This window comes from Cydia splendana, chromosome 10 (genome assembly GCF_910591565.1).
Source record: "Cydia splendana chromosome 10, ilCydSple1.2, whole genome shotgun sequence".
NCBI classification, from domain to species: Eukaryota; Metazoa; Arthropoda; class Insecta; order Lepidoptera; family Tortricidae; genus Cydia; species Cydia splendana.
Genome location: NC_085969.1, coordinates 11107576 through 11135540, shown reverse-complemented (window position 1 = coordinate 11135540; position 27965 = coordinate 11107576). Strand labels below are relative to the sequence as shown.

General features: G+C 37.7%; 1 protein-coding gene across 1 annotated transcript in view; it reads left to right on the top strand.

The window, feature by feature from the left end:
* Window positions 1-27965, top strand: part of LOC134794309 (protein couch potato) — a 228705-nt gene that overhangs the window by 37479 nt on the left and 163261 nt on the right. The gene's annotated exons all lie outside the window — the stretch shown is intronic.

The window sequence follows — 27965 nt, the reverse complement described above, 5'->3', positions numbered from 1 at the left end:
TTTGCTTTCTTTGGAGCAGGTTCACCCGGTAAAATCCACTGCTTCGACTGCTCTTTCATTTCCGGGGTGTAGTGGTGAACCCACGTTTCGTCTACAGTCACGAAACGACGCAGAAACTCCTTCGGGTTACGTTTGAATACGGCCAAACACTGCTCCGAAGTAGTCAGTCGATTCCGCTTTTGCTCCTCCGTGTGAGTAAACGCGGCACCCACCTCGCCGATACTTTCTTCATACCCAATTTTTCTTCTAATATGTTTTGTACCCGCTCGATTGAAACGTTTACAGCATCAACGGTTTCTCGAAGTTTAATTCGGCGGTCGGCTAAAACGATATTTTCAATTTTCTTAACCATATCGTCTGTAGTCACCTCAATTGGGCGGCCTGGGCGATCCTCATCAAAGACGGTTGTTCTCCCCCGCTTAAACTCGTTAAACCAGTATCTAACGGTTGTCATAGAAGGAGCACATTCATGGTAAACCTCTTGCATTCTTACTTTTATTTCATCACATGTTTTTCCTTCCAAAAACAAGAATCTAATTACAGACCGATACTGTTCTTTCTCCATTTTAACAATTTTAAGCTCACGCTTTCACTGAATCGCTGTCAAATGAGAAAAAAACAAAAGAATGCTGTTTTTTTTTTAAATTTACCCGCCTCTGAAAAATGGCTTAAAACGGTGGTATACATATTTTCGGCCAATGATATTAATACATTTAGAAAACGGGTACTTATCAAACAGCCCTCGTACATATCACCCATACTTAACATATTACTAATCAAACAGTCAAAATCTAATGTAGGTACTAGTGATTAAGGTAAAAATAATAACAACATTTATTACTTAACGGTGTTGAGAAAAGTTAGTTGTACATGTTGTGCATGGGAGGGGATATTATACACGAAACGAAAAAGCGACTGCGCCAGCCTGTGACGACCCAACGAAAGGAACGACAGTGTTCAGATGTCGTGTTTTCCTTTAATTTCGCACAATTTCGCGCTTCGCTGTTGTTTAGACTAACAACAGACACAAACTCGTTTACGAAACACACATATAACATGATATAACTATACGACCGACTGAAATGTTCCATGCGGTGTTATTTATTTTATATTAATACCTCGATTTGCAATGTAATATCAATAAATACATGCAAAGGTCAAGCTATTTGCACACCTTGCATTGGTTTATTTCATACGTAAACATCGGCTTATTACAGGCATGCGCGGCATAAACACATTCCCTGTTCCACTTACTGGAATTGCCAGCATTTCCAACGTCATTTTCGCATCGTCCCACCTTCCCTTGTTATTTAATAAAACTGGAATATTGTAAGAGCACGTTTAGTACACTTTGTTGTTTTCTGGAGCGCTCTTCAGCATTCCGATGCGTTATTAACATTTTGTTATTCGCTTTATTTATGACAATATGTACCTATGTCAACGCTTAATTGATGTTATGTTACTAGAAACCCGTTTTTATTAAACTTTTGTATTTATTGTTTTAAGTTTAGAAACTAGGAAGGAAATTACAGCTTCTTGCAAAAGTTTTTTAAAATTTTCTCGTTCTTAAAGAAGTTTAAAAAGTCAGTTATAAATAGTAAAGGTACTCCTGAATGGATACTCGGCTTTTGTGCTATTAACGACTTTGTAGGCTCGAGGGGAGTCAGTCAAGCGCGAGCATTTTTGACCCTCCGCCCGGCGCGGTGTCCGAACGACTTTGATAATAAAAATAAGCGGAGAATTTATGGATTTTGTTCAATCAGCTAATTAGTCCAGTTTGGCAAATGCTGAGTCAGGGTTAGCTTAAAATATTTACTGGCTGTAGTAAAATTGGGAGCAAAGATGGCTTTAAATATGAACGAGTACTTTCGCAGTACTTAGATTGCTAGGTAAGCCCTCATTTCATTAAATGTTTCTTTTATTAAAGTGTCGGCTGTTTCAAACTTTTGGTAAAAATCACTGGTTACGTCCGTTACAATTTATGTATATGAAAAGTTTGATAAGCTTCCTACTACGAGATAACGGCTGCTGATGTATGTAAGTACATATAACGTTCACAGCGCCAACTGGTCATAAATCTACAATTTTGAATGACCAAGAAAAAAATTGGAATTAGTTGTTACACATATTATAATTTAGTAAATTCCATAACATACGACAATACAAAACGCCAGACGGTCAAACCGACGTGTTTGCAACGTTTCACAATCGTTGTGAATTCAGCAATATTGCACAAGAAAACAACATTGTGTTTGTAACAATGCCCTGAGAATCTCAGCTAACACTCGCGCGTTCTCACTACTGTGCGGGAACGTGACGAGAATTTATTTATTTGACCAATCTCTAGGCTGTGCTTTTAAAAAAGTTTTGATTCGGATTGTCTATTTTGAGATATTGTTATTAACATTTTATAAATTAAAAAAAAAACCCTACGCTAGAAATTATAAGTATTATTAAGTATGTTACACTCACTCAGGATGGTGGACTTCGTTTGTAGTTGTCGAGATTAGGTAGTCAATTTTCAAACCGAGACGGCACTTATGTTGAATTTGCACTCTCGCAAATTTTTGTAGGGCCCATCGATGACCTCGTTTTTCGTTGTAACATGCCATTCGTAACATAAAGTATAGTCAATGGAGACGTACGTAATGGTTCACTTTTCGCAAATATAACTCCCGATCCCAAAGAATTATTACACACAGTGGTGTGAAAACAGCATCTAATTCTATTAAGATTCGAATCTTTTGTCCTAACAATGTTGTTAAGCGTTATTAGTGCTATTAGTAAAACAATGTACAAAAGAGATAAATTTAATGTTTACGCGTGACTTTCGTGAGACATGCAGAAACGTCTCAAACGTATTAAAATAACATTTGTTTGGATCATTAATATCACCTTTTGTCTACACCTAATGATCAAACACCTGTGAGAAATTACAGATTGATTTACAATTACAAAAATATTAAGAAACATGCTGTGGGGGCTTTCACTGGCTGACTACCGTATTTGTGAGCAGGTAAGTAATAAATAGTATTTTTAGTAGAAGAATTAAGTTACTTATGTTAGAGTTATACTTACCCCACCAATTACTGATATACATAAACGTATTTTTAACAAATATTTATGATTTATTCTGAATAATCCTTAGATACCTACAGGATGTCAATGTAAATTCGCCGTCAATGCTATTGACATTGTTCACGCTATAGGCGCCACAGATTGTAGGGTTATAAAAATATTTCATTTTAATGATTTTGTTTTACTTTTAAATGCAGCTTTACGATTATTAATAACTCGATTGTAGATCACTTAGATAACACTATCCTTTCAGCTCAGTCTCTAGAAATGTTCCATCCTGTATACCTACATCTAGCTCGTACCTACCTACGTTTTATCAATATCTTGAGATTACTAGATTTTTATCTTAATATTGCACCTACCTAATATTTATTTATTAAAATTATTATAGGGACATTCTTACACAAATTGACTAAATCCCACGTTAAGCTCAAGAAAGCTTGTGTTTTGGGTACTCAGACAACGATATACATAGGTATATAATATACAAATACATAGAAAACATCCATGACTCAGGAACAAATATCTGAGTTCATCACACAAATAAATGCCCTTACCGGGAATCGAACCCAGGACCATCGGCTTCATGGCAGGGTCACTACCCACTAGGCCAGATCGGTCGTCAGATTTGATCGGTGGTCTTGATATCGATCTTACCAAGTACTTATTCTTACATTGGCCATCTATTTTGCCGACTTTCTCTCCTCCATCTTTCTTTCGTAACACTCGTGGATAGGTAATTACACACATTATTACATTCTTCCGTTAATAAGTACCTGAGCAGTCGCATTGCAACAGTACTTTGTCGTAGCAATGCAAAAAATGTCAATTAAAAACAATATGCTTTTTTATATTTTCAAGAACTCTTGCTGATTCAATAAGAGTTAAAAATGTAATTGCCTATGTAAATGTTGCGTTCCTAATGGTGTGTGAAGTTGTCAGAACTCGCGAGAATATACTGCGTGTGTTGTGTAGGATTTTGTCCTTTAACATGTCAACACAGTGAATGCTAGTACTTTATGTAGTAATAAGATTTAATTTTAATGCTGTATTTGATAGTAACAACATTATTAGAAAGTTCTTAGCTTAAATAGGTACTGGCACAGGAGGCGTATTTAAGTTTCTTATTGCTTACTGTAGTATTTATGTAATTATAGAAAAACTCACATTATAAGGCTAGATAATTACATGTTTTGCTCAAAACAGAAAACCTGTATTTGGTACCGTAGGTATTATTTTGTTTGCACTAATATACGTTTCGCGTGATACATTTTCAGCACTACACTGACTACGTTTTGTACTGTATAGGTACTGGCAGGGCCGTCTTAAACTATGCTGGGGCCCATTGGGCACATACGAATTTGAGGCCCTTTTGGAAAGTAAAGAAAGCGGATTAGAATTATTATGGGTAATGGTAATCAAATATACTGTTACTGTCTGTCCTTCGGGGCCCCCTGAGGATGGGGGCCCTGGGCATGGGCCCCGTATACCCTTATGGTAAAGACGGTACTGGAAGCTTGTTTTATTTTATAATGGCATTAATTCAGTGCAAACTGATTTTAACTAATGATTGAATCATGTAAGTCTCGTTACAATAAATAATTGTGATTTAAAATCTTTCCTCAAAATTATGAACTAATTGAACATATAACTAAAATTATTTGATTTCTAAAATGATCCATTGGCCACAAATTTTCCTATAAATTGTAAGCGTATTGTAATGTTTCAATAAATGCCTGTATTAGGTATTGATGGCTGTGTTTAAGATAAATCGTTTGAAAGTAAACATTAAAGCTGTCAACGGATTGTTCTGCGGTTGTGAGTACCAGCCACTTTTCCTCGCGGCGTCGACTTTCTGTGGTTATCAAACCGCGTATTAAATCCGTAGTACCTTTGTACTTGAACCAAACCTGCTCTACATTATTATGCAAATAAGAGCCCGCTCTGTCAGACATATCTATTAGGTCAGGTGACTGGTTATGTTATGATTATTACTGATTGATTTATTTGTCGTAAGGCACAAACAGGTACTTATTTGGTAGATACATGTAACTTTAATTGTGCCATAAGATTGAAAATTACTAGGTAACTACTATTCAATAGCTGTAACATTCAGTCGCGTCACTTGTGAAACCGGTTGGTACCCAAGAAAAGCGTCTGGAAGCGCTGAATGGGTTTTCTTGTAGAATTCACTCTTACTGATGTGGCGATAAAAATCGTGTGAAAAAAATATTTTGAACACTTAGCACGCACCGACTTTAAAGATATGTATGTATATCTATCAGGTTTCCGCTCAGACTTGCGGGTTACAGGTCCCTTTTTCTTTTTAATATGATATCTATTTCAGTTTACAAGCTACATAGATGTTTGTGAAGTGTGCTATTCGTTCGAGTCGCTACATTTAAGCTATATACTATATCGTAGCTGTTACCAGACCGAGACGATAAAATAATTTAGAACTTGCATTTCAATAAAAGTTGATATAAATCCTCTTCCGTTCCACATAAGTTCCAATGTTTGAATAAACCGAATTAATTGCAAGGAAACGTTAGACGAAAATGTCTATAAAAACGATATATTAGGTCATTACCTATGAAATTGGCGTTTTGTTCGGAGAATTTCAACGAAACACGAATTTCCATACAATTAATTTTGCGGATATTTTTTTGATGGCTAATTCAAACCAAACAAAATTTTTCCAGTAATTTTTGACACCTTTAAGGTATGTTTTCAATATCTCCATTTCTTGAAAATTGGTACCATTAGAAAAATATAAGTAATTTTAATACTCGAACCGACAGCACATGAAAAGACCTATTTTCAAGGCTTAATTCTGAACACTTAACAATAAAAAATAACAATTAATTGTATGTAAAATCGTTGTTTTATTGAGTGCACTGTAGTTTTATTGTAACTGTGTATGTACTTTTGTAAAAAAAAAAAACTAGGATCAGACTTATATCTATGAACAAAAACGCCAATTTCATAGGTAAGGACCCAATATATAATAATCGTTTTACGGGCATCATTCGGTTGGCCGTTATAGTTTTGTTAATAAAATTTTATTAGTTCTAAAAGTTCTTTTGCACATAGGTACCTAATCAACAAAGACAAAATAATCAAATAAACTGAAAATATATCTTTATTAAAAATATGTCAAGCAAACACATTACAATAAATACCTATAAACTAACTTATATACTAAAACTACAAATAAACACAGCACAATACATACATTATTAAATAATCTAAAATAAACCACCCTGAATCGTACCCGGCTCAAAGGTCCCCATTATTCCCGCTGCGTTCCCCCGCTGAACTGCAATGGAAACCTGCTGGACCAGATACGACCCAGAGCGAGGATCGCAGCCCCTCTCGCGCAAACGACGCCCCAATTCCCTAAAAAAGGCGCGAGCCTCTAACCCCCACGGGCCTGCCGTCTCGATAGCCACCGGCACAAAGTCGTACGAGGATTCCAGCGCGAAATACTTCGCGTGCTTAGCCCTTGCCGCGGACTCCGCTGCTGAGCCAGCACAGCTTGTGGTCTGCCTCAAATGAGATGCAGCATACGTGCTAACACAAGTTGCATCCCACAAAAGGCAGCGCCCCCTCCGCCACGGAATCAAGGTAAGTCCATCTGGCCTCTTACCGTCTGTGCGGCTCAGCCCCGGCGGCTCCAAAACGCACGGCACGTTAGCCGACACTAAAGCACGCCGCACGATCTCATTAATCGAGTGGTGCCTCGGGAACCGCCCAGCACACCTCTGGCAACTCAGACCGTGGTGCCCATCTTCCCCTACCATTACTCCACAACGGCAACGATGGGCCTCACACACCCTTGCCCCCAACCTGAGAGCCGCTGAAATCCTCAAAGAATCGTTGTCTAAGAGCGTCCCAAGCTGCGGCGAAGGCAAGGCCTGTAACCACGCTCCAGACTCTGGTCGCTCAAGGGCTTTAAGGCGAGCCACGTCAGCACCCGACGCAACACCCAACAGCGAGTCATAGACGAGTCGGTGAGGTCAATCCGAGAACTCGTCGCTATTTGTGAAGCCTATGCGACGGAACACGGGCTCAAATATAACTGTGATAAGAGTGAAGTGCTTGTTTTTAAGAGCGGTAAAATAAAGCCGATGAATGTTCCGCCCATTAAGTTGAACGGCAGCGCACTTCAGGTGGTGACTAAATTTAAATATTTAGGTCATGTAGTCACCGAAGACTTGAAAGATGACAGTGACCTTGAAAGGGAGCGCAGAGCATTGGCAGTCAGGGGTAACATGATTGTTCGCAGATTTGCTCGATGCTCTAAGCCGGTTAAAGTGGCACTTTTTAAGGCATATTGCCAATCTTTTTACGCGAGCAGTCTGTGGGTGACATACACCCGTAAGGCTGCCAATGTTCTGCGCATCCAATACAACAACATTTTCAGGATGCTGATGAAGCTGCCCCGGTTCTGTAGCGCATCTGGTATGTTCGCGGAGGCGCACACGGACGGGTTCCACGCCATCATCCGCAAGAAAGTGGCCTCCTTGCTCAGTCGCGTTCGAAGCAGCAGCAACAGCATCCTGGGACTGTTTGCGTATAGGTTTGACTGCCCCATTTATAACAAATGGAGGCAAACAATGCTGGGGCTTGTGTAAAATATAGATATTAATTTATTTAGTTGTTATTTTAATTGTTATTAGTTTTTACTTTTTTGTATACTAACATAGAATAAGGCATTGTTACTAACAACTTTTATGGGCCACAGGTCTGAAATAAAGGAATATTTAATTTAATTTAATTTATAGACATGCTTGCTCCACAAGTCATCCCACTGCTTCTGAATAGTTGGATTGTCAGGCCGCTTGTCACCGGGGATAGCATCCGACCATTTCGCTAGCGCATCAGAAACTAACGGGACCGGAAAATTGCCACCATATAAAGGGAAAATGCGAGTGGCAAGATCCGCAGCCCCGTGAGCCGACGCAAGAAACGCGACTAGCCCTAACCCCTCAACCGCACGCATCCCTAAACCACCATACCGTATGGGAAGAGCAGCCTGAACCCACTGTGTGTTGCTAAGCTCCACATTCAAAACCAACTCCAAAGTCGCCCTGAGCTCACGGTCGATATCCCTTGCTTCGTCAACGAATTGCCACGTCGGGGATGTTCTGAGGATGTAAGTCATCCGAGGCGTGGCAAAGCAATTCCGCAATAGAGTCAAGGCGACATGGGATGACAAATTGAGCAAATGGTCCCGGACGGCCACCAGAGCGTCCTTTTTGATTTGTAGAGCAGCGGAGACTCCGTCAGGAAAAATGGGTGCCCCCAACAAAGATAACCCAGACTTGTTCACCGTTTTAACCCCAGGCAATATAGACTGCAAACTGTCCAAATAAGAATCCGATTCCGCTCCGCAGGTATAAAGCTCACACTTCGTTGGGTTCACTTCCAGGCCTAACTCTTTCAAGGCTGGTATCAGCTGCTGTAGGTACCTAATTAATATGTGCAAAGGCAATCTTAAACAATGTTACTAATTAATTATGTTTAGCCACAATGATGTAATCATTAAAAATTTACAGCATATTCCCCAACACATAATAGCATAGTCTAGTAAAGGCGTGGTCAGCCCGGCCAAGGAGCGGCCACAAGCTCACGCGAAAGGCACATTAGTTACGGCGGCACACACAACACACCGATATTTCACCAGCTTTCATATATTACAAGCATGTCCGCATTACCCCGCATTTGTCATGACACTTCTAGGTTGACAGAAAAAATAATATTGCCCGACGCACGAGGTAGGCTTAAGCCGTGTTCACTGTTCAGTAAAATGTTGATTGTCATGCGGGGTTTGTGCCTCATTTCCCTGTCACAATTTAAGTCGAATATCAAGGTGGATTGGCATTTAATAATACCTACGTCAGTTGATACCGGTAAACATTTTATTAGGCGCTTTTTGTAAATTTAGGTTACGTTATGTTTGTATTAGATGAATATCAATTTGATACGTGTGTAATTTAAACCCACTTTAAACCTTCATCATCAAGTATTAATAATTTGCCAATAGATAAATAATTTATGCAAAGCGTATAATGTTTATTCCAAGTTTCAGGCCGCGTAGCCAAGATGCCAATCGCTTACGCTCCGTAGCGATCGAAACGCAACTGTCACTGTCGCGCTAATATGGAAGAGTGATAGAGAGACATAAAGCTTTTCGTTGTCGAAGCGATAGCGATTGTAACCTTGGCTAGGCCGGCAGTTCCAATATAATTATTTTGGAATACTGCAACTATGAGTAGGTATAACGGTATATAACATTTATTCCAGCTTTTACGATATTATTCATTATCAAGATTCAAACCTTATCATTATCAACCGTCAAAGACTCCAACGCGCGATAAAATACCAAAAAGTTGCATTACAAATTATAGAAATAGAATCCTTTTTATGGCATATCTGCCATGTTAAAAATGTGGGTACGGCACCAATAACAACTAAACCCACAATAATAAAACTGTTTTAATTAAATATTTTTAATAAAGCGCAGTCGCACGCAATAATCGCGATAACACTAGTGATATTAAAGCTGTATTTAAAAAGGGTAGATATAATTAAATGCCGCGCTCAAATAATTACTCTGATTAATGCAATGGTATACATTACATTAATCAGAGTACATACACACTATTAGCAACAGATTTATGTGTGACATTTACTGGAAGTAATGCTTTCCTAAAGTCATATTTTTAACATAATCACTGTGTTGATGATTATATACTACTTGTTATGTGCAATTTGTATAAACTTGTAGAAATTATTTGCAAATTGTAGTCTATATAAATACATATACGTTGGGAAATAAATAGTCAATTTATCAATGTGGCGGTTACTGGTTTATATTGATACATTCGCTGCGAGGTTGTCATGAAACTTATTAATAAAAAAATAGATTGACTTGCGTTCCAAGATAGCTTTAAATCATTAAGATCGGAATGCGCGCTCATGATACACCGGATGAAAAGTGAAAATACAGGGCCGTGCAAGGCACAAGTATTTTTATCTTTCAACTCTCGGACATGAAATAACCTTCCAACATTGCAACAATATTTACGCCATACGTAATTATTTTCATTATTAGCCCAGTTAGTTGATCATGAATGCTCAGCCCACGCGATATTCCATACAATTGGTAGGTAACGAAGGTTACTACGATTTATTGATCGCGCGATACGTTATCGGCCCACATTTATCTCTATGCTCCGACGGCTTCGCTGGGTAATAAAACAAAAGCGTATTGTTTTATTAAAAAGTCCGGTTGTGGATCATAAAAAACTGCATTACGAACGGGTTTATTGCTAAATAGGTATTTTAGATACAAATGTAGATTATCGGGGGTTGGAGTTGGACTTAAAGAACAACTAAAGTTTTATGTGTCAAGTAGGTAATAGTTTTCGGTGTCATGTCAAGTACTACCGCGTATAAAACTATAAGTTGTCCATACTTATTTTATAGCCTTGTGTTATTGGTGTCTACCTGGGCTTCCATTTGCGTTGTAAAATTAAAAAAGTAAGTAATCTTAAAAAACTTTACGTTATGTATTTTACAAGATTAGTTTCATTGCTGTATTTTTCGTCTTATTAAAGTAGATGACTCACGCGGTCATGTTAAATTAAATGCAGATCAGGTATAACTGGTGTAAGCAAGACTCATAAAATGTAATAAATACAGAGCAAAAGCTTTATAGCAAGCGAAAGAGCTAAAGTCCAATTTAATTAACCTAAAAAGTTCTCAACTTAGCCTGCCCGGTTACCGTGCGGATACACGGACACAGGCGCCAAACTAGAGCAAGCCCAAAGCGAATGTCAAAAACCAATTTTTGAATGCATGACGAGAACGGTTGAAAAGTCAAATAACTCCTCTGCATAAACTCGATGTGTATCTACCCCTAAAACCTAATATCATGCGAGGAACATATGTTGGTGTGTGAGAGGTGTATAGGTTTAAGGGCAAGGGTGAGGGAGATGGCGAGCTATTGTCCAACACCTGCCGCCCTCACCTGGCTAAGGGCGGTGTCATGTCCATATTTGATTAGATTTTTTTTACATTTTGCAATACCGACTATGGATACGGGTAGACGTACTAATTGAATATCCTTATTAAAGGATTTTTTACGCATCTATGGTGCCTAATGATAAAAGGGGATAACAACAGGAATCACAAATTATAGGTATGTATATAGCGGCTACGTTTTCAATGGTATTTTTTCACTTATACATACAATGGCCTATCTAAACGAGATAAACGTTCAAAAATATTTCAAGCAAAATAATAAAATTAGAATTACTGATCGAAAAATATTCCACCAAAACGCCCCTGGACTCGTTGAAAAGATTCAAATTTAGGACGTGTTTTGAAATACAATGTCCTTTGGATCTGAGGGTTGTTTTGTATTTGTGTAGGTATTTGTCTGGGGTATTTGTGGACGGGATGGCACCGCGGGCGACCGGGACGCGAACAGTTTTTCGATGTCCGCACTCGGCCCGACTTTGAAATGTATATATGTTGGTACTCAGTTCGATAGGGATGTGATATTGGGGTTAATAAATCATACTTGATGTTGGCATCTAACGTCTAGATAAAATCAAGTTGAATTGAAATGGGTTTGTTTAAGAATCAATTGTTTCTGAGGACATTGAGCTTAACCTAATAAATGTTTTATTTTTGTTACAGGTAAGACAAAATGAATATACGAACAGTTCGGAGATTTTGGAGAATGTATATGTATGTAAGTATAAGAAAATTATTATGAAATTATTTTGACACAAATCGGACAACATTTCTGTACCTACAAAAACATTCTCCCTTATAAAGCTTATATGTACCTACTTTCACGTTACATCCAAGGCTTGAGTTTATTTGTTTTCATGCCATATTTTGTCTTTTTATATACTTATTTTTATTTTCTATAATTCCCGATTCATTTACTAGGTACATAATATGACTGAAATTATCTTTTCTAGTTCGTTTAAAGAACATCTAATTCAAAATGGAAAAATCTAGTATCACACGTAGTCCAATCGCGAAGGGAAGACCTAATAAAACAGCGTAATTGCCTCACCGCATCAATGCCTGTACATTTCTTCAATGTTCGTTTCTTTTGAGGCCCAACTTTCGAGATCATAGCCCCGGGGCAAACTCACTTTCTTCTAAACTCTATTAGTTGGTCTAACAACCATAAAATTGCTCACTTGGACTGTTTTTAATGGTCTATGAAATGATAAAAAATCTTAACAATAAGATTTTTACGTTCCTTCTTTTGACGTGATTCAATATTTTAGCTGCGTCACATAATTATATGTAAAGCCATGCTTATTGTAATGTAGCGTATATCATCATTACCATCAATATATGTTATGTTATTACAATAAATGCAAATCTGCCGCGGCACGCTTAGACCGGGGCGCGGGACGCAGACTGGACGCGCGCCACTTACTGACACACTGGGCGTGTTATTGTTTTCACTTAATCAGATTTATCTGCTTTTCATAACATAAATAATAGAAGTGATATCGTGAAAAAAAAAGCATCCTCGGTCAGATTTACGTTTCGTCAATATTATTCTTAAGGCTTGTTAAGCATACAGGGTCATTTTTGGACCGTTAGCCATATTGTACGAGGTGATTAGGTAGGCCATACTGAACAACTTTTTCTATGGGACCAACTCCGAAATCACAAAAAATTTTTTGGCCGTTTCATAGATTTTGGTCGAGTGGATGTCGACGTTTTCTATGGGAAGGCCAAATTTTTTTTGCACAATATGGCTAACGGTCCAAAAATGACCTTGTATAGTATTTCATTCATAAAAGTAGTGCACGGTGCAGTCATCTCAGTTCGTTATGTTCGAGAATCTAATCAACTCCCTTCATTAGCGTAGTAAAACCTAAATGATGCCAAAAACTCGTATCTCAACAAAAAGCTGGAAAGTTTGCATCCGATACCGGGCGGATGCTCGTGGTCGTTAATTAATAACCGAGTTAAGCCGGTACTGGGCTCAACACATCAGTCTGGGGTTGCCGGGGTCGGCTTCCGGTCAAATCCCGCGTTTCCACCCGCAAGCACTTCCGGTCCAAACTCTCACGGGACCACGCAAATATATACTAGTGGATTAAATAAATTTTGGACGGCTGAAAGTTGAGGAAGTGCGGGTACGAAGTATTATGAACGGACCGATATAAGGTGATGGTAAATCATATTTGTAAATCATAATTCATAAATGTATGTCTTCATGTAGCGTCCAACGCGACTGGTTGATATGCAACAGGCGTTGGTAGATTGATCGTATAAATAAAAGAACATAAAATATCTTCGGGTGACAAGCAAAAGTCACTAAGTACTATCAAAAAATTAAAGTAACAATGCACTTTATTACACTTGTAACACGGTTTATTGTCCAATAATTTCAATGGTGTTAGTTAGTGACTTTTGCTTGTCACCCGACGATATGCTTTTTGTGCTGCCTTGTGCTTGAAAAACCAAACTACAGAATGTTTATATTTATGACTTAATTTGCTATAAACTTAGAGCACGAGCTTTGCGGTTAATTCATAGTTCGTTCGTACTTCAGGGTGGATTTCAGCACAAAAAATTTAACCATACAAAAATTATTTTTTTTAAATGTTTAATTTAACACGATTCTAGCTGGGTAAAGTAATGGGGGGCTGTATATTGAGGATATGTATGGTATTTATACAATCATTTGTGGCTTATATTTGAAGTTATCGCTTTCGGAAAATAAAAACGCAAGATGGTGATGACAACCATGGTATGGTAATGACTCTTTTATAGACGGTAATGACACTGCATGTACGGTAATGACGATTTAGGAACTAATTTACATATGTATTAAAAACGTATTAAAAAAACAAAAACTTTTTTTAATTGTAAGACTTTAGAACTTTAATAAACATTACAAATAACATGTTTTTGAACATAAGACTAGCTACCAGTGGCGGCGCGTGGAATTTTTCGCTAGACAACTCGGAGCAAAAAAAAAAACACCTACATGAAACACCTACATTATGTACTTATTTTTTCATGATAAGCGAAGGTAAAGTAAAGCGCTAGGTGTGTCCTTGAGTTCGTTCTTTTGCAGTTAGTGTATAACCACCTTTGCCATACTTGTCATCACTGACGTCACATAAACAGTGTATGTCGTGTATGACAAAAGCGGATTCCTACTCCTAAATTCCTAACAATCCTAACTAATAAGTTTTTTGCAAAAATTTCATTTTTGGTACAAGCTTTTATCGCTGACTATACTTTTCTTACGACAGACAACTAATACTCATCGAGACAATTCTAAAAACCCCTAACACAATTAGGTTGCGTTGTTCCATCACAGTTCTTATGGCGACCTCCTGTCTCCATCATCAGATCAGTTCGACAGTATGATATTATTGTATTGTCAGCAGAACTACATACAGCTGCCAATTTTCATGACGCTACGATCCTTGGAAGATGTTTAAATTAGTTACCTTAGATTCCATTACATTAGTTACATACAGATCGTCCTAATAAAAGCTTGTTAAAAACAAGGACTGACCTTGAAACACCTGCACGAACAATACGCAACACTAATAACACTCAAAAATTCACTGCTTTAGTCTTTATATATAAATATATGCACACAACTAAGTAAAATCTCATTAAAACCTATAAAACTAATAAAAACAACAATAACAACAAATCTTGGCAATAACCGGAACGGAAGTGTTGTCATAATATTATTCCATTTTCACCCACGACCTACGGACTTCCAAAACCTATTACTACAAATTTATAAACAGTACTTTCTTCGAAGAAACCCTCGTTATCAAATTACCTTAACTAAACTTGCGACTCCATAATATTCTTAGATTTTGTAATAAAATTTCTTTTCTTAAAGGTTTTTTGAAAATTTGGTATTAATGATAGCAAAATACAAAAAAAAATTACCCATTAATTCAATTCAATTTTTTGGTACGGCAACATTAACCACACGAGCGGCAAACGCGACTCGATTCAAAATTGTGAAACATTACACTCCAATATAAATCTTACCTATTTGTATTTAAGGTTTAAATTCAAATGAAGCATGGTGTACAGCACTTCGCCACTCGCGGACTTTGACTGTGTGCGTGCATTTTTCCAATATAAACCTTATCATGTTACGTTTAAGGTTTTTATTTAAATGAATAACTCGATACAAAACCGTGTTATTTTGATGCGTAAATACGCGGACTTTCTTTAGCGAACTTTATGAGCGTGTGCGTGAGTTTTCGTATGTGTGTGGTGGCTCATGAATGAATACTCAAGCTTAAACTTAGTCGCCCGCGCGCCCGCTATGATTAGTTGAAATTTAATCAATAGTGAAGCTTTAGTAAATCGTGTTATCGATTACAAGGTAATACGTAGTGTTTTCGTTATGGATATATATGTAGCAATAAATTTTAGGCAAGCCGGTGGGAATCGGGTTGTATGAAGCCGCCGCTACTGCTAGCTACATAAATTATTTTTAGAAAATTATAAAAAATACATTTTATTCATATAAATAAATATATAACAAGTATTTTTATTGTATAATTTTAAATAATTTATGTTCCGAAATAGGCAATTTATGTATTCATTTATTTTTTTGGGTTTTTTCAATGTTAAATCATATTAACAATATTGTACTCTTATTATCAGTTTAAACCCGCATCTTCTTTTATCTACTGCATAACTTGGTATTTATGTCATATTATAAAATTACTGGCTTACCAATGAGCTTAATTTTTATGATATATTACTTTTTTTTGATAGTTTGATTCATTGCACAAGTTTGTATTTTTGTTGTTTTATTAATTAACTTTAAAAATAGCTATAATGATTTAAATCCATATATATGTTGTTTAATAGCTAAACATTAATATATAATCAGTGTTTTATAAGTTGCAAGACCCCTACTTGTAATGCATGTCATAAGTTACAAAATGTTAGGTATTGGGTCCGGTGACTACCCAATGGTATAATTATTAATTGCTGTAATTATATACATCAATTAATATAATATTATCAAAAAACATAAAGCCATCACGATAGTGAGCCAGTACCGTAGCCTATGGTCGCTTAAACTTAATATATGTTGCTTGTTTAAATACTTTGTTTTAACACGACTAACATGCAATTACAGACTCTTAAGTTGCACGATTTACATTATTAGATTATAAAAAAAAAACATTTGTATGTTCTAAGTTCTAAATGACCTAAATTTTGCCTACTTCAGTCAAAATGTTAATTAAAAACTAAGCATCCTCTAGTGTGAAAGAAATAGTTATATCTTCTTCTACATTTATTCTACATTTATAAGGTAGACATTATATAGTGTTAGAAGACATAGAGAACGTTTTTCAAACATACAGCTTAATTTCATAATGAATTATAGCAAAATAACTAGAAAAGTTTCTGAGAACCGTCATCACCATACACATGAAATCATCACCGGTCGTCATTTTTTCCCGGTGATGATGGGTATGGTGTTGACGATTTGAGAGTTTCTTGTTTTTATTTCTAGAATACGAATAATAGTAGTTAATGTCTATGCTACACAATAAACTTCATGTAGTTTGCCATTCATTTCAGTAATTATTTCTAATATATCATTTGTAACTTTTTTAAACCAAAGCATAACGGTGATGATGCTCTGTTGTGACAAACTACGTTTTACAAATTTGTTCGTAATATTTCTCACGATTCAGTGATGTGACTTTATAGTGAAATCATTTTTGGCATTCTATACTAAAGTGAAAAATAGGGCAAGGACCTTTAGCGGTATTTCGTTGTTCATACACCGAGATAAGCTCACATTGACATTACCATGACGGTGTTGACGAATATTCGTGACAAAATTTTAAATATTTTTAAATGTACTTTCTCGGTGAAGGAATTGTTGCATATTTTTTCATGTGTTAAACAACAACATGGAAAAGATATAAGTAAAAGAAAAATCGCAATCGTACGATAGGTATGCTATAATTTTCACTGCAAACAAAAAGGTTCAGATTTTTCCGGTCGACGGTGATGATTTTAGACACATAAAACATTTTATATAAAAAAAACTATTAAGTTATTGGAGATGGTAATTGAAGGAACATGAAGATAATAGTTCTTAAAAACATATAAAAAAGTTGCAACTCGCACAACCTACTAGTTTTTTTTATAAAGACCGAACCATAAGTTTTCGCTGGATTTTGAAATCCACCCTTCAACACTTTTAGTCTATATGCAATATGTATTAAAATATGTTTTAAACATAAAGTGCGATATTCAATGACATTAAAAACGCTCGTTCTCATATGAAATTTTAATAACATTTATCAAAAAACCTCACAAAAGGGTTGTGACATAGCCGCGGTAAAAATATCAAATGATCCATAGGGAATACATACAGCTTAAAAGATCAGCTGTTACTACATAAAGGGTGTTTTACAGTCGGGTCATTGGCATTAAGGGAGGCATGTGTTAAGTCACCTGCCCATTCGCCCCTCCCCTCCTTCGAACTCCCGCTATATTAAATGTTACTAGTTCGGCGTGTTATGACGTTCGCTCAAATGTATCACCGGAGCTTTGAGGAATTTTCACAAATTATAACCTGGGGCCTGGCTGGGGGATTGTTTTGAGAAACGAGAGAAAGAAAAATAGACGAGATGATTCAATTAATTATATTTGAGGCTCTATAAGCACAATGTTTATGCATTTATGCATTAGAGCTACAGCATGAAAGAGTTGGTCGATTATGCTGATAGAATATGCATGCAATAACTTTGTTACTTACTCGTAGTTATAGGTTAGTCATAAACTATATTGTACGTCCGTGATGGATAAACGGTTGGTTCCTAATTGTATTATTGTCAACAACTTTGTACACAGTTAAACAATTAAATATGAATATCCTATCGTATCTTATTATAATCTTTGAAGTGTCATTTGAATTTAATGACACTATCGCTGAAAGCAACAAGATTTTTCAAATATTTTCTTAAAGCTACATGTTATGTATCATACTCGTATATATGTATAGGTAACTGTTTACTGAATCTAAGTGATTATACACGAAACATTAATTGGCTTATACAGGTGTTGCGTTTGACAGCTGCGCGTACCTACCTACTAGTGATTGAGTTATTTTAGCTTTGATGCACTAAAAGGAAGTATACCACTTTTAGAAACATAAGTTAACGACATTGCTTAATAAACGTGAGATGTTTAGAGACGACCGCCACAAAAGCTATGAACTAATCTAACTGATTGAATATGAGACAAGTGACATTTCCATCAATCATCATTGATGATTTTGGAAGCCATTTGCAAAATACTTTGAAATTCTAAGTATTTTTTGAGTCGATTGTCCCCACCCAATGCCCAACACAGTTTTCATTCGTTCTAAGTTCTAAACTTCTAAAGTTATAAGTGATTAACGTATACTAATAAGTACCCTACGAAAATCATCTAAACTTTACGGCGGAAGTATAGGAGGCAAAGAGACTAAAGAGAGTCACATAGTTTTCTCCATGACGTGGCCTCCATAGTAGATTTTTCTCTTGACACAGTTTGATGGCAAATGGCTTTGCGTGCTATAATTATTTTATAACTGTACAAACAAAATCTGTATACTATAATTTTAATCCGCTAATAGTGTGTGTACATTGTATATCTGTATCTCCGTCGATACAATAACAACTGGTCATTATAGTATCGTGTAATCCTGTAATTACGAATCCATTTGTAATAATAGTCCGATGTACACACGCGGCGATTAGCCGCAGGTAATCACGACTGTCTCTGCATTTAGTGGTCAACCATTAGTAGGTACCGTATCCAAAGTTATGATATTTGTCAATATTTGTTAACGTAAAAATAAATCTTGATTAGGTTAGGTTAAGTCATCAATGTTATATGCAGTTGCAGCTATCGAGTCGAAAGTTTTCGAGGGCGACCTTAGGGGTGCAGTCAGGGTTTTGATGTCGGACGATACTGTGGCACCGTCGAGCCCTGAAACCCTTGCCAACTTGCAGTTAAAACACCCTGCCCCATCCCGGCCGTTGTTGTTTCCACCAGAACCAGACAGATCCTGCCCACCTCTCACAGTCACGCCGGAGGAGGTTGCACAGGCTCTAGGCTCCTTTAACAGTGCTTCGGCAGCAGGCTTGGATGGTATTCGCCCATCGCATCTTATCGCATCGCATCGCATCGCAGCTTATTTCAGGTTCTGCTGGCGAGAATGGCCTTCGGTTGCTGGAGTGCTTGACTAGACTGTGTAACTTCCTCCTTAGTGGTCAGCTGAACCCCTTGGTATGTCCTTATATGTACGGTGCGTCCTTATGCGCACTATCGAAAAAGGATGGCGGTTTAAGGCCTATTGCTGTCGGCAGCGTCTTCCGCCGTTTAACTGCAAAGCTCGGTTGCTATGCCGTGCGAGACGAAATGGCACCCTATTTGCAACCATGCCAGCTGGGCTTTGGGACAAAACTGGGTTGTGAGGCTACCATCCACGCCGTTCGAGCCTTCGCGCTCGACCCGAATAATGCGGATTGTATTATCATCAAGCTGGACATTAATAGGAATGCGTTCAACTTTTTAGAACGCGACACTCTTCTAGCAGAGGTTCGGGAGAAAGTTCCAGCTCTCTACCCTTTCTTACATCAATGTTATTCGTCCCCTTCCAAGCTCTTCTTTAATGGTGCACTCATTCCATCTCAGGTCGGTGCTCAGCAGGGTGACCCGCTAGGCCCCCTAGTTTTCAGCCTGGCTATTCAAAAAGCCATATCCAGATGTCGATCACCATTAAACATCTGGTACCTCGACGACGGCACTCTAGGGGGTAGGCCAGAGGAGGTCGAATAGGATCTACTTGCGCTGCTTCCTGTTTACCGGGAGCTGGGACTCGAGGTCAACTCCAGTAAGTGTGAGTTTTTTCCCTGTAGCGCCATCTCTCAACCTTCCTTCACTTTGTTTGGTACCTTACTCCCTGGTGTTAAGGAGTTATCTGCCCAAAATTTTGATCTTCTGGGATCTCCGATTTTCCCTGCAGCTATACCTGAAGCTTTCAAGGCGAGAGAGCAGCTTCTTAGATCCGCTGGTGAGAGGCTAAAAAAGCTCTCGGCTCATGTGGCACTCACCTTGCTGAGGTCTTGCTTTGCAGTTCCCAAGGTAATGTACTTTCTGCGTACGGTACCTGCCTGGCTGCACCCCGGCCACATTGAATCGTTCGACCTTGTGGTGAAGGAGTGTGCTGAGTGTGTGCTCAATGTCGCTTTGAATACGGACCAGTGGGACCTGGCTTCCTTGCCTATACGGAGTGGCGGACTTGGCATACGGCGCGTGCGGGATGTGTGCCTTCCGGCCTTCCTGGCATCGGCGGCGGGGGTAGTAGACCTTGTTACTAAGATTTTATCCGTAGATGGTGGTAAGGCCACAATACCTTTCGCTTCCGCTGCGTTGTCGGCCTGGGAGGCGCTCAACCCGGGCGCGCCGGTGCCTGAAAAGCCGTTCCTTCAGCGCTTGTGGGACGAGGTCGGAATTAAGCGGCTGTTTGATAGCCTTCTAAATAACGCTTCTGGTGTTGATAGGGCCAGGCTGAACGCGGCTTCAGTGCCGGAATCTGGTGCTTGGTTGCACGCCCTCCCTTCTCCGAACTTAGGCACCCTACTCGACAATGACTCGTTGCGGGTTGCCGTTGCTCTCCGTCTGGGCTGCGATGTTTGTCAACCACATATATGCATCTGCGGTACTATGGTGGAGAGCAGCGGGCACCATGCCTTGAGCTGTTGCCGGTGCGCAGGGAGGTTCCCACGGCACCACGCTTTAAATGATATTATTATCCGAAGGGCATTGGTGTCAGCCAATGTCCCTTGTGTGCTGGAGCCACCGGGTCTTAGTCGGTCGGATGGCAAAAGGCCGGATGGGTTGACTCTGGTGCCGTGGTAAAGAGGTAAGTGCCTTTTGTGGGATGCCACCTGCGTCAGTACGTTCGCCGCATCGCACCTTGGCCGCACCGTGCGGTCGGCAGGAGCAGCCGCTGAGCAGGCGGCGTCCCTAAAGAGGGACAATTACTCCGGGCTGTCAAATTTCTTGTTCGTTCCCCTTGCCGTGGAGACGTCTGGGTGCTGGTGCGCGGAGGCGAAAACCTTTCTTGGGGAGCTGGGGCGTCGCCTGCAGCAGAGGGGTCTCGACCCCCGCTCCGGGTCGTTCCTAGCGCAGAGGTTGTCTATTGCGATTCAACGCGGAAACGCGGCTAGCGTGATGGGCACCTTTTCGCCGGGAGCGATGCGGGGTGGGTTGTTCGAGTAGGTAGTTAGTAGGCTTAGTATAGGTTCGTTTAGGTTTAGTTTTACTTATAGTTCTTTATAGTATAGGCTTGTAAGTATTATAAATTGTAACTATAGTTTGATTAAATCATACATGATAAGAAATTGTACATTGTAGATTAGTTATTATTGTGCTGTACATTATGCTGACTGTTGTATGAATTCATGACTTATTTTGTAAATGTATTAACAATAGTATTTGGTTGCAGCTACAATAAACAAAATAGGTATGTTGCCTCCCAACGATTACGCTAGGTCATTAAAATATCCTCTAGCCCACCCACAATCGCAATTCTGTTTTGTCAAAACGAAGATTCATAATACAATGGAATGGGAGACCTTTTTATAGGCCTCTGCCCCCTCTGGGCTATATCCTCTAGCCGCCCATACGTCAAACCTTGCCAAGCAAAATTAAATTTGATTTTGTCAACACAAAGTTCAAATTAGAATGGAACAGGAGACTTTTTTATAGGTATCTGGGCGGCTAAGAGGATATAATTAATAACCATTGATTTTATGTAACAACTATTGCACAACAGTAAACAGAAGTAGTATATAGAAGTATAATGTATTTATAAGCCAATTATTTATAATTTTTCAGTATATCATGTTAAGTTATTTTCCTATTCAATTTAGTAATATTAATGATACATTGTATTAAATGGGTTGTATAAAATATCATTGGTTAGTTAGTTGCCAATTCCACACGCGTCTTCATCACTTTAAAAGGTATAGTTATCTATTGCTTAGCCATAAAAAAACATTGAGCACCTGTTGTGGCCTCGGCAGTCACTAAATAAGAAATGATACTGGACTAAAAATGCTGCCGTATTTGTATTGATTACAGGGACTAGAAGGCGTATTCTGATTGTAATAACAGGTTAAATTTGATCTGGATTTGTTATGATTATGATCTGTCATGTATGATTATTGGTTGAATAACTGATACTTAGATTATAACCATAATACGTCCAAATCAAATTCATAACCTGTTATTACAATGACGTCCTGTTTAATGAGCAAAGCTTTAAAATTGTGATTTATTTTACTGAAATCATTATGATCAAAAACAAAGGAGGAATTTGAGCTTTTTTTTAACACAATTTTAAAATATCTTAGTCTGAACTTACAGCTCTAACGCTTTTATTGTGTATGTTGTTCCTTTAAGTAAAAAATAAGTAAATAATTAAACCAAATAAAACCTAATGCACTGGCCGAAATTTAAATTTCTCGAAAGAAATTAAACACAATAAATATTTTAGGACAATTTTACACATATCGAACTACTCCCACCCGGCACCTCAAGCTTCATAGAGGTCTTCCTCTATGAAGCTTGTAAGTAAATGAGTTTCTAAGTAAATATGTGTAGGTCCATTAAATGTAACCCGCACTCCTCAGTCCGACATGTTAACCAGCTGTCATACTTGTCACTGTTGGACAGTAGGTGTTAATTTGTCGGCTAGGTTATATGTTGTGTGTTAACAGCGATAAACACTTGCGAGGGAGACAGTCTCACTTGCGGTCCCCACTTTGCTTGCACTTTCTGCGAGGTCGAAAACAACCTTACGATATTACTCTGATGGCCTTAGTGAGATAATATCTTACGTTTCTTTGTTACTAAATTGCATATTATTATTTTGGCTAACATTGTAACTTTAATATAATACCTACGTAACTGTTGTGTGTCTACTCTAACAAATCATATTTTTGGCACTTACCTACACGTTGCACTTTTACAATTTTCTTATTGCATCAAGTCGAAGCTAAGCTTAAACCTGCTAGGTGTATCTAACTATTAGTTAAAACCAATTATTATTTTTTTATTATATAGGTATCTTATATTATAATTTAAAATATAATGACAGACAAACTTTATTCATCAAAAATGTAAAATTATAAAAAAAAACAGAATGAGCAACAACAAAAACATGGCGCTAGTGCAGAGTGGAGGTAGACGGGTTAGGTAGGGCTGCACCGTCATTGAGACCAAAGAAATGTTGGATGGGTTTGAACTATTAGTTTCAGCAACCGTAAGTTATGTAGACGTATTTATAAACTTCTGTTAGTACGAGTGACTATACAATATTGTTGGGTTTATTGCATGACGGGGATATGGTGAAAATATGCTATTTGGTTTTCAAAAGACATAAAATTACATCAATAAGTTCTTCTTGATTATTTTATTAGTAAAACTAACTTACAAATGAGATTGGATGGGAATGGATATTTGTGACGTTCCACGGGAAAAGGTACCTTATGAGGGTTTCTAGTTTCGGAGATATTAAATGTTTTGTAAAGAGGTGAAAAAATGCTCAATTTTTTTTTATTGTGTGATCTGAAACCTTAATGCGTAACGTTTGTTTACCTGTTTTTATTTTTGTTATAAGTTAGTTATAAGCCTAGTAATGTCGTCTCAGAGTTTAGTAGAAAAGGTACCTTATGGAAAAAAGATTGAAAATTCCCAAAAAAACTAGTCAATACGGGAAAAGAAGTTTGGTAGAGAACTGTATTAGCATTCTGCAAAACTAATTTGATAATTTCAGTTCTGGTTGGGGCGCCTCGCAAATATTATAACCGTACATAGACCGACATCACAAATCCAAGTAGACTGCTATTATACCAAAGTTACTCTCGTCAAGTCTTTCTTAACTAGAATAATCTTCATTTGGTTTGGTCGCATGCAGTAAATCAGCCATTGGTTTGCTGAAAAATGCCAATACCCGACGCATTACCTTATGGAATATCTGAGGTCATTGAACCTCAATGCCGCTTATCTTCAATAGCAACCGAAATATATTATTGATAAGAAATAGACGATTTATACCATCTTAACCCCAAAATATTATTAGTTTATCCTAACTGTTCCATCATCATCATGCCTCATCATGTAACTTGACCACAAGGTACCTTTTCATTACATACAAATTATTGGTCTTTTTTAAGATTATTATGACGAAGAACTAATTAAATTGGGGGCAGTTTAATGTAAATTAATATTTTCTATTCATAAAAGATAAACTATAATATGATTGATATTTTGTAGTGATGTATTATTAGATTTATTTCCATAAGGTACCTTTTCGTAAATGTATGGAGCAAATACTGTTATTGTTATGTAAGTTTAAAGTGGCATAAGGGGTTAAATATAGTATTTAGTTGGGGTTTTAGGATTTATTTCATTTGAATGACAGAATTTCTTTCATATGTGCTCAGAAAAATTGATTGTGTGTCACATTAAAAGTAAAAATATTCAATTTTGTGATTTTATATGAAAAAGTCAGAAAATACATTTTCACCTCTAAATTGGTATTGTTTTTTGCTTAAACTGTCTGTCAGTGTCGTTTTCTAATAGATAAAATTTAAATCTTGAGAGCTCATTGCAATCAATCGTGAAAATGAAATAAAACTTTATTTTCAAGAGATTGGTTAGTATACACATAAATCAGTCGATATCAAAAGTTTCTATTCGCATTACAGAACAAGTCGCAATATTTTTTTAATCTCAGATATATAAGGCATTATTATTTGTAGTCAACTATGTAACTTACTTCAGGAACATAGTTTTTTAGGCGGCTAAACTTAAAACTTCTCTATCGTAAAGTTGCTCATTTCACAACATTATTTTCAAAAAATCATATCTCTGTAACTACGCAACCTAGAAGGTTGATCTTTTGTGTTATCGATAGCTTATTTATTGTAGATTACTGGGGTATGCATAACTCCATACCCGTCATAAGGTACCTTTGACCGTGGGACGTCACATTTGGATTTGTTAATTAAGTCTATGAAAAGGCAACCTGCGCTGGCCTCGCGCCTCGCGAGCATTGGCCACAAATCGAACAATACCTCAACCTCACTTGTCAAATGGAATACTCTGTTCTAATGTAATTTATTCAAACCGTGTCAGTTGAAAATGAAACTTGGTGCCACTGATTTAAAGTTGAGTTTTGATTGCTACGGTTAGAAATTAGTGAGCTTTGTATATCGTGAGAATGCCGTTACACTAAAAGAGACAATGAGCATTTATTTTTCTAACGTTCAATACGTCTTTTTGGTCTCGGCATGGTTTAGTAGAGCGAGTTGCTTGATGACTAGGCTGGGCAAGTGCATCGCGGCCCGCCAAGGTCGACTGGTACAAGATTCATGCTCCGCTGTGCGGTAATTATATAGGTACCTACCACGGGTACCGCGGCACTGATTGTACTCTCTGTAGCCACCAAACTGTTTTTATGGTGTGGCGCGTGACGTTACATGGGGCTTGTGTAGGTTTGCTGTACACAAATTAAACTTCTTTTATTCACTCCTCGGAACACTTATATACCTAGATGTGATACAATTACTAGAGAATCAAGTTACTTACCCTGAATCTGCATGGCCGCTGCCTATAATTACGCGAAACGCTCCACGCCCACAAAAGCAGTACCGGGAGCAAACACTGCATAATATTATTGCCTAAATCAAGTTTTGTGTGATGAATGTCATTCATGTTTGCGTCCATTGCTTATAAACTATAGTGTATATAGTTACCTGTTCTGTGTGGTCCATTGATCTAGTCTAGGCTAACAATCTTTGATGGTTTTATTAGCTTTGAATCTCGCAACCGATGATTATAAAAGCAGCTAATAAAATAAACAGTCCAAAACTAACCATGATATCTTCATCACACCTAAACCATAAATGTGAATATAATTCCTAGTAGTGCTTTTATCCTGTATGGCTGGCAAACAGAGTTGTACGCACAATACGCACAATTTATTTGTAAAAGCTATCTCCCACAAAGTAAAACTGCTAACACAAACTATCCCATGTTAGATAAGTGTTTATATTGCTACACGCAACTCCCCCAACGAATATTACACGGCAAGCTTTAAGACAAAGCCTTTGATCCGCAAGCGACCTGTGTGAAAGGATATCAAATTCTACTGGTTTATCTAACAGGAAATTATGATCTGGGAAAGTGTAACAGCTTAAGCGTACATTGAAATTGAAAATAATTACTTACCTACTTAAGTTGGTAAGGTTACTTATCGTTTGATTTGCGGCGGCGTTACAGTGGCAAGCAGCGTACGACGTCTAGCAATCAATGATTACTTGATTAGTAGGAAATAAAACCCATATCATTTGCTTAATGGTAGTTTACTTTCTAGAATGATTTTACTACTACGTTACCTCGTAATCAATTAAAGTGTTATTTAAAACTTCTCACACAATTAATCTCCTAATAAACTATAAATTATTCTGCTAATGCTACAAATCATAATGGTCCCTAAATTAAAGCCCAAGCTTTGATATTTGTCGTTTAATTTAAAAAATATAGTTCCCGTGTTTTATATGACAAATATTTAGAGGAACCTAAGTATGAATTTGGTACCTACGTCTAAACATTTCATGAACTTATTTCTGATCATGGCATTTTATGAAAGCCGGCATTTACCGTTCGGAAGTAGGTATCAATATGTTGTCGCCAAGCTTCATCGCGAGAATGAAAGAATTCAAAGAATATTGAATGTAAATGTTTATCTTTCTCTGTCCCAGGTAATTGATGAAAGACGATTTTCGTGTTTCCCCCTCTTCCCACCCTCGGATATTAAGTAGCTGTCTAATATTATGATTTATCGACTTAAAAAATATTAGGCGTGAAACGTTTTTTCCAGTACACTCGTCGGGGTTCTATTAAATTTTTCGCTTTACTTGAGTCCCGATAAAATTTAAATTCGATTAACTCTGTTTCTTTTTAATATAAAATAGTAGTAGATAGGTAAGTACCAACAGTTTTTAGGGTTCCGTACCCAAAGGGTAAAACGGGACCCTATTACTAAGACTTCGCTGTCCGTCCGTCCGTCCGTCCGTCCGTCCGTCTGTCACCAGGCTGTATCTCACGAACCGTGATAGCTAGACAGTTGAAATTTTCACAGATGATGTATTTCTGTTGCCGCTATAACAACAAATACTAAAAACAGAATAAAATAAAGATTTAAATGGGGCTCCCATACAACAAACGTGATTTTTGACCAAAGTTAAGCAACGTCGGGAGTGGTCAGTATTTGGATGGGTGACCGTTTTTTTTTTTTTTTGCATTATGGTACGGAACCCTTCGTGCGCGAGTCCGACTCGCACTTGCCCGGTTTTTTGACATCGTGTCGAAATAAAATATATCTACACCTAAGTTCGTCACGCTGTGAATTTGTGGCATACTACATATATTTTATGACAATTCTGTCAAACGCGCGCGATATAGAAATTGTAACTTTACCTTTTCGCCATTATGTCTTGGTCTTCCCTTGGCGGTTTACGCGGCATTAAGTTCCAGATTATAATCTCGTATATAGGTATCTTGTATTGGTAGTGATATGTTTTCATCCGCTTATTACAGAACTAGGTTATTTAGTTCGTAATTTGCTGGACACCCACGGGTAAATGCGCCACGAATGTTTGCTTGCCCTCTCTGTCTGTTTGTTTATTATTAAAAGAAAGACGTTCGCGGGTTTTCACTGAAGACTGACTTTTCCTTTGAACTGTTTC